The sequence below is a fragment of the Neoarius graeffei genome, chromosome 13 (assembly GCF_027579695.1).
Source record: "Neoarius graeffei isolate fNeoGra1 chromosome 13, fNeoGra1.pri, whole genome shotgun sequence".
Lineage (NCBI taxonomy): Eukaryota > Metazoa > Chordata > Actinopteri > Siluriformes > Ariidae > Neoarius > Neoarius graeffei.
Window position 1 is genome coordinate 25,456,116 of NC_083581.1, and position 6,966 is coordinate 25,463,081.

The following is a 6,966-nucleotide window of genomic DNA, read 5'->3' on the forward strand; positions in this document are numbered from 1 at the left end:
TAAAGATGGGGAGGGGTTCATCACTCTGTGAAAGACTGTGTGGGCAAACAGTGAAACAGTTTAAGAAAAACGTTCCTCAATGTAAAATTGCAAAGAATTTGGGGATCACATCATCTATGGTATATAATATCATTAAAAGATTCAGAGAATCTGGAGAAATCTCTGTATGAAAGAGACAAGGCTGAAAACTGACATTGGATACCTGTGATCTTCAGGCCCTCAGGCGACACTGCATTAAAAGCAGACACGTGTCTGAAGTGGAAATCACTATATGGGCTCAGGAACACTTCAGAAAACCATCGTCTGTGAAAACAGTTTATTACTGCATCCACAAATGCAAGTTAAAACCACACCAAGTCAAGTCAAGTCAACTTTATTGTCAAATATGCTATACATGCTCAACATACAGCATAGATGAAATTTCAGTCCTCTCTGACCCATGGTGCAAACAGGCAATGCAATAAATAAAAATAGAATAACTGAAATAAGCAATATAAACAGTCCTTAAGACTGATGGACGCGACAAAAATGAACAGATACACGCTGTTTTAAAACACAAAAAACATGAAAACACTGTTCTGTCGGGACAGAGAGGAGCCACTGCGTGTGTGCGCGCCACCATAAACAATATCCAGAAATACCACCCCCCGAGCCCCGAGCTCTTTTACGATGGACTTGAGGCAAAGTGGGAAACTGCCCCGAGGTCTGACAAATAAAAAGTAGAAATTCTTTTTAGAAATCATACACACCACGTCCTCCAGGCTAAAGAGGAGAGGGACCACCCAGCTTGTTATCAGTGCACAGTTCAAAAGCCAGCATCTGTGATGGTATGAGGGTGCATTAGTGCACATGACATGGGTAGCTTGTACATCTGGGAAGATATCATTAATGCTTAATGATATATGCATGATATGAGATCGCAGATACAAGCGGCCGAAATGAGTTTCCTTCGCAGGGTGGCTGGGCGATCCCTTAGAGATAGGGTGAGAAGCACAATCACTCGGGAGGAGCTCGGAGTAGAGCCGCTGCTCCTCCACATCGAGAGGAATCAGCTGAGGTGGCTTGGGCATCTCTTTCGGATGCCTCTTGGATGCCTCCCTGGGGAGGTGTTCCAGGCATGTCCCCCCTGGAGGAGGCCCCGGGGAAGACCCAGGACACGCTGGAGGGACTATGTCTCTCGGCTGGCCTGGGAACGCCTCTGTGTTCTTCTCGAGGAGCTGGCCGAGGTGTCTGGGGAGAGGGAAGTTTGGGCTTCCATGCTCAGACTGCTGCCTCCGCGACCCGGCTCCGGATAAGTGGAAGAAGATAAGATGAGATGAGATGAGATGAGATGAGATGAGATGAGATGAGATGAGATGAGATATATGTATGTTTCAGAGCAATATGCTGCCATCCAGACAAAATCTTTTTCAGGGAAGGCCTTTCTTCTTTCGGCAGGACAATGCCAAACCGCTTTCTGCACATATTAAAAGAGTCTGGGTGCTAAACTGGCCTGCCTGCAGTCCAGACCTGTCTCCCATTTAAAACATGTGGTGCATTATGAAGCGCAAAATATGACAAAGGAGATCCCGAACTGTTGAGCAACTGAAATTGTATATCAGGCAAGAATGGGAGAACATTTCTCTTTCAAAACTACAGTAACTGGTCTCCTCAGTTCCCAAACATTTAAAGAGTGTTGTTAAAAGTAGAGGTCATGCAACACAGTGGTAAACATGCCCCTGTCCCAACATTTTTTTAAACATGTTGCTGACATCAAATTCACAATGAGCATATATTTTTCAACAAAGAATAAAATTTTTCAGTTTTAACATTTGATATGTTGTCTTTGTACTATTTTCAATAAAATATAGGGTTTCCATGATCTTCAAATTATCACATTCTGTTTTTATTTACAGTTTATACAGCATCCCAACCTTTCTGGAATTGGGGTTGTACATATAAAAGATGTGAAAACAAAACATGGGTTCCTTGAGTACATTTCCAGTTGCTATTATCATTGATATTGCTCTAAATTACTATAAATGTCTGTCTATGTTCAGTGCACTGTTTCTCAAAGCAAAACATTTCCACTGGATCAATTCTCTTCCAAAAACCCCCCACGAATTTGGTGATTATATTAACTTTCCTAATTGTGAGGTACTGCTAGAGGATGCTTAAGGAGTACATACTAAAAAGTGTTTGGAGTGCACTGATAATACTGGTCACAAACCTCTGTTATTTTGAATGGAATTGTCTATATTAAGTAAATAATATTTGGTTTCATTTAGGAATGCATCAATATCCTTTTTTCCAGCCAAGAAAGACCATGTACAAACCCAATTTCCAGAAAAGCTAGGATATTTTCCAAAATGCAATAAAAACAAAAATCTGTTATTTGTTAATTCGCGTGAACATTTATTTAACTGACAAAAGTACAAAGAAAAGATTTTCAATAGTTTTACTGACCAGCTTAATTGTATTTTGTAAATATAAATGAAGTTAAAATTTGATGTCTGCAACACACTCAAAAAAAGTTGGGACAGAGACAAAATGAAATTGAAAAGTTTACAGGATATTCAAGTAACACCATTTGGGAAGATTCCACAATAAGCAGGTTAATTGATAACATGATTAGGTATAAAAGGAGCAGCACCAAAGGCTCAGTCTTTGCCAAAAAGGATGGGTCCTAGCTCGGGCTGCATGGTGGTGTAGTGGTTAGCACTATAGACCCCTTCGCATGTTTGTAAACAAACCGACCGTTGCTAGGATGCGCGCGCAGCCTGGACTCAGAAACAATGGCGCTGCCCATAGACCGGCATTATGAGCTGTCAGATTATGCAAAACAATTGTCGTTACAAGAACGAGAATGCTACATAAATAAGTTAACTCTAACAAGTGGACATTGCCTACCGGATCTGTATTTAATTAAAGAGTGGACGGACGATGTTAGTAAGTTCCCTGGTATACAATGGCCAGATATATACTCGTACCTTATTGACAAGACTTCAGTGTACACCCACGAAAAACTTCGTGCCTACAAGTCTTTAGATGCATATGATTATGTTATGTGCGGGCATGTACAACTTGATTAATAATGGGACATTCATATTCATTTTGTTTTAATCAAATTATGCCAGTGATATGATGGCAATGTGGCTTTAGCTACAACAGCAAATACCAACACTAAACAGCAATTTGCAGGAGGTAATGGCATGAAAGGAATGATAGTGTAAAGAGTGCAGCTAAGAGAAATCAGAGCTGCGTAAAAAGCGAGAGGCAGAGACCAGAAATGAAGCTGAACGGGGCGGGAGCTAGGTTAGAGCAGTCAACGTAAGTTGGCATTTAGAGTGAGGGCACACAATTTTACCTTTCCATCCTTGCTTTAAAATTGTGATTTTCGGCATAAACAAATAATGATGGCACAAAATCTGGACTGCTTGAGTCAAGCGAGACCTCTCCTACAAACAAAATTGCATGCAAAGCTAAGTTAACATGCTAACAATATTCATTACATTGTGTAACTATGACCCAGCTAATCAGACAAACGTTACCAAAGTATTTTGCTCCATCAATAAATGAAGACTAGAAAGAATAAAAAAGAAAGATTTAATAAATAGCCTGATCTTACCTGTGATGAAGTGGGCACTGCAAACCCGCACATTTTTGATGTCTACACGTTTGATGGCTTGTAACCATAGACGTCGGTGATTTTTTTGGAATGGGTGAGATCCTGCTGGAATTCTGTACATTTTAACCCCATCACTGCTACGATTCTGACACCCGACAACACAACAACTAGGCATTGCTGAGTCTTTTTTGAGTCCAGGCTGCGCCTGCAATTTCCTCTTACGTATGAATGACATTTACTGCGAAGGGGTCTATTGCCTTAGAGCAAGAAAGTTCTGGGTTTAAGCCCAGTGGCCGATGGGGGCCTTTCTGTGTGGAGTTTGTATGTTCTCCCCGTGTCTGCATTGGTTTCCTCTGGGTGCTCCAGTTTCCCCCACAGTTCAAAGACAGGCAGTTAGGTTAACTGGCTACTCTATATTGTCCATAGGTGTGAATGTGTGTGTGAATGGTTGTTTCCCAAGGCCAGAAATGGGATGGTTCCAGCAGGAAGGGCATCCGGTGTAAAACTATGTTCCAATTAATATGACATGTGGATCAATAGGGTTGCAACCTGGCAACAGTGCTGGAAAAGGGAGATGACGATGATGGGTCATGGCTCACTCCTGTGTGCCAAAATTTGTGAGAGAATTGTTTGTCATTTCAAAAAGAGCATTTCTCAATGCAAGATTGCAGAGATTTTAGGTTTTTCAAAATCTACAGTGCATAATATCATGAAAAGATTCAGGGAATTCAGAGACATCTCAGTGCATAAAGGAGAAGGTCGGAAACCACTGTTGAATGTGCATGACCTTCAAGCCCTCAGGTGGGCACTGCCTGAGAAACCATCATGCTAGTGTAACAAATACAGCTACATGGGAGGAGGAAGCCATTCATCAATTCTGTGCAGAAATCCTACCAATTTCTCTGGGCCTGAACTCATCTCAGATGGACTGAAAGACAGTGGAAACATGTGCTGTGGTCAGATGAGTCCACATTTCAGCTTGTTTTTGGGAAAACCAGACACTTCTCCGTGCCAAAGGTGAACACAACCATCCAGTTTGTTATCAGAGAAAGGTGTAAAAGCCAGCAGCTGTGATGGTATGGGGGCATCAGTGTCCACAGCATGGGTGAATTGCATGTGTGTGAAGGTGCCATTAACGCAGAGGTGTATATTTTAGAGAGACGTATGTTGTCATCAAGGCAACGTCTCTTCCTGGGAAGTCCATGCTTATTTGAGCAGGACAATGACAGGCCTCATGCTGCATGGGCTGTAACAGCATGGCTTTGTAGACACAGAGTGCGTGTGCTTGACTGGCCTGCTGCCAGTCCAGATCTGTCTCCTATTGAGAAGGTATGGCACATCATGAAGAGGAGAATCAGACAACGGCGACCACAGACTGTTGAGTAGCTGGAGTCTTGTATCAAGCAAAAATGGACAAAAATTCCAATTGCAAAACTGCAACAATTAGTATCCTCAGATCTCAAACAATTAAAAAGTGTTATTAAAAAGAAAGGTGATGTAACACAATGGTAAAAATGCCTCTGTCCCAACTTATTTATTAATCAAACAGGAGTGTCATGGAATATGTTACTTAGCTCTTTTTAAAGTGCACTTTAGCAACTAGGCTTGTTCTTTATAACTTTAGCTTGCTACATTACTTACTTTAGATTACACAGGGTTGCAGCTGACAAGAGCAGATTTTGTTTCACTTTGGAAAAACGCTTCTATACAGCTTGTTAGTAAAGCAGATTTTCTTCCATAGCATCTGACCTCCTCAGTAACTGATAGCTGCTGATAGTTGATCATGATATGCAGGGTAAGATACTTGTACATTATTTTCACTCACCTATTTTCACACATTGTCTGTAGCCAACATTTGCTGCAGTGTTGGTTGCTCCTGTGTGCTGCTAGCAATTAAATCTCTTTGTGCTAAGTTTTATGTTTACGATGCTTTAACAGGTTATTTGTATTGTCAGAAAATACTGTATTATGTCTGGCTATTTTTGCAGATCAGATCAGAGTGGTCTGTTTTGTTTTGATTGTCATCGTTAATTGAGGAATATGTCCAGATCGCTGTCATTTTGTGGAAACCCACACTTACATCACAGTGTGATGTGGTATCGGATGTTGGCATTGGAGCAAAATTTTTTTGTTTGTTTGTTTTTTGCTTTTAATGAGTAAATGAGCATGGTATTGGATTGACACATGAATAGTATAGTATTGGTATCGAAGCATCCCTAGTTACAACATGACCCATTTGCGCTGACCACAAATCAATACTGAAGTGCTCAGAATCACCAGCATTCACCATTAAACCAAAGTGAACATCACTCCATGAAGCTTAGCAGGCATAAAATTATCATCTCTTCATTTCAAAGAAAGGTTTATCGAAGGACAATATCATCTAACTGTAAAACTTTGAACATTATATATAGTACATTGCAACTCTCAGCAATAGTGGCATTTTGATTAAAGAGTATTCACAAAATGAAATGCAAACGACTGACTTATTTGATATAAATAGCAACAAAATATTGTAGAGTCCCACTCTGAAAATAGGACAGAAGTTGAGAAAGCATTCTGGGGGACAGTTTGCAGTGTCATCTCGAGAGCATTTACCTGAACAGCTGTGCAGGTCTGAACTAATCCACGAGTTTCTTTAAATGGCATGCAATTGCTGACTGATTTTTTTTTTTTAAGTTGATGTTCATTTATAAACCAAAGGGGCTGTAAACAGACAAAAAAAAAATACATGTTACATTTATATAATTGAACAGATGCATAACTAAGAACAAAGTTTCTGGGTGAACAGATTAATTAGAGCTCTTGCAAATAGCAATGCCACAGGCAGAGTCATTTGTATATTACAAATCAAGCAATGGTTGCATTAGCATCATCTGCTTCCTATAACTAATAAAGCAATGTGATAGTGATTTCTGAACTTCATTATGGTGTAGCTTAATTGCAATTTTTTAAAAAACTAAACTATCATCCCTGTCGTTGCTATGTTGATAAGATGCTCTCTACTGTACATTAATTGAATGTCTACTACTGTCTATTAATTGAACTTAATTGGATCCTGGAGAGTTACCTATGGAAATGAAAAACAAACACATTCTGCTTTAATGACCAAATGTCTATTTTGTGATTTTGAAACAAAAGCACTTCCAAAGTCGATATATTTATGTCAATTTGTATTGCATTATATGATTCAATTTACAGGGGAACAAACAAACAAAAAAAAACAATGTACATGTACATTTGGTATTTTTTGTTTTTCATTGGACACCTCAACAAAAACAGTCACATCTCCATTTAATGATTTATCACAGCGTTTAGCAGAATGGGTCCTTAACTAATAACATTTTCACTAAATTGCT